The sequence below is a fragment of the Chinchilla lanigera genome, unplaced genomic scaffold, assembly GCF_000276665.1.
Source record: "Chinchilla lanigera isolate Chin_1 unplaced genomic scaffold, ChiLan1.0 scaffold00094, whole genome shotgun sequence".
Taxonomy (NCBI): domain Eukaryota; kingdom Metazoa; phylum Chordata; class Mammalia; order Rodentia; family Chinchillidae; genus Chinchilla; species Chinchilla lanigera.
The window spans coordinates 8,103,972-8,105,336 of NW_004955495.1; the positions used below are offsets into that span (position 1 = coordinate 8,103,972).

Consider the following 1,365-nt stretch of genomic DNA (forward strand, 5'->3'; position numbering starts at 1 on the left):
TTTCTGTTTTAATATTTAGTTGTTTGATCTATTTTGACTTTAGTTTAGTACATGGTTGAGGATATGGGCCTAGATTTAATCTTTGCACGTGGATAGCTAGTTTTCCCAGCAGCGATTGTTAAAGAGGTTATCTTTCCTCCAGTGTATATTTTTGGTCCTTATGTCAACGCTTAACCCCAGAATGTGCCTGGGGTTGTTTCTGCATCTTCTACTCTGTTCCATTGATCTGCATATCTGTTTTTGTGCCACCACCTGCTGTTTTTAATCACTGTTGCTTTGTAGTCCTGTATCAGATTCAGGTCAGCAACCTTGACAGAGAGACAATGAAGATGTGAGAGATAGAGGATATCTTGGTGAGGAAATCAGGGGCTTCACTGGAATGAAGCCTCGAACTGACTTAACCTCCCAGTTTTCCTGAGAAACAAACAAAGGCGTGTTCTGTTGAACACGGGTGTGTAATTTAGATTAGAAAGGCATGATGACCGCTATGCTGAGTTGTCAACTTTATTTTTATCAAATTGTTCCCAGGATGTTTCTCCTTGTTTCACTGGCAAGTCTCACTTCTGCCCGAGCTGGTAGAACACTTCAGCTTCAAGTTGTTCCAGCTCCTCAGGGTTGGCAGTTTTCTGTGTTCTAATCAACTCAAGCAGATGCTAATCTGTTGGGAGCTGCAACGAACTCTATAGTACTGTAGACCTTGAGGTTTGGGATTGCGATGCCTCCTGATTTACTCTTGTTACCCAGGATTGCTGTTACTATTCTGAATCTCTTCTGGTTCAATATGGATATTGGGATTTTCCTTCCTAGTTCTATCAGATCGCTATTGGTGTTTTGATTGAGATTGTGTCACATGTGTGTATCAGTTTTGCAATAAGGCTGTTTTGGCAATATTGGTTCTGCCCATCCAGGTAAAGGTGATAGCTTTCAATTTTCAGACGTCCTTTGTCAGAGTAACGCCATTTTTCTTATAGAGGTTTTCTACTTCCTTTGGTTAGATTAATTCCCAAGTATTTAATGTTTCTTGGTGCTATTGTGAATGGTATTGTTTTCCTGATTTCCTTCTCAGTGGGTTCATTGGTGGTATACAGGAATGCTATTGGTTTTTGTGTGTTGACTTTGTATCCTGCTGCATTCCTCAATTTGGTTATTAATTCTCAGAATTTTGGTGAAATTTTTTTAGTGTCGTATGAAAAAAAATCATGCCATCTGCAAATATGGGTAATTTGACTTCCTTTCCTATGCATATCCTTTTTATTTCTTTCTCTTGCCTAATTGCTCTGGCTAAAGCTTTCAGTACTATATGGAACAACAGTGGGGACAGAGAACACCCTTGTCTTGTTCCTCACTTTAGAGAAACATTCTCAA

At 39.5% G+C, this 1,365-nt stretch overlaps 1 protein-coding gene across 1 annotated transcript in view; it reads left to right on the forward strand.

Moving 5' to 3' along the window:
• Positions 1-574: 574 nt before the first annotated feature.
• Positions 575-1,365, forward strand: part of LOC102020262 (olfactory receptor 10T2-like) — a 5,186-nt gene continuing 4,395 nt past the window's right edge. The window contains exon 1 of the mRNA XM_013505150.1: positions 575-614. The gene's annotated coding sequence lies outside the window, so the exon portion shown is untranslated. The remainder of the gene's footprint in view (positions 615-1,365) is intronic.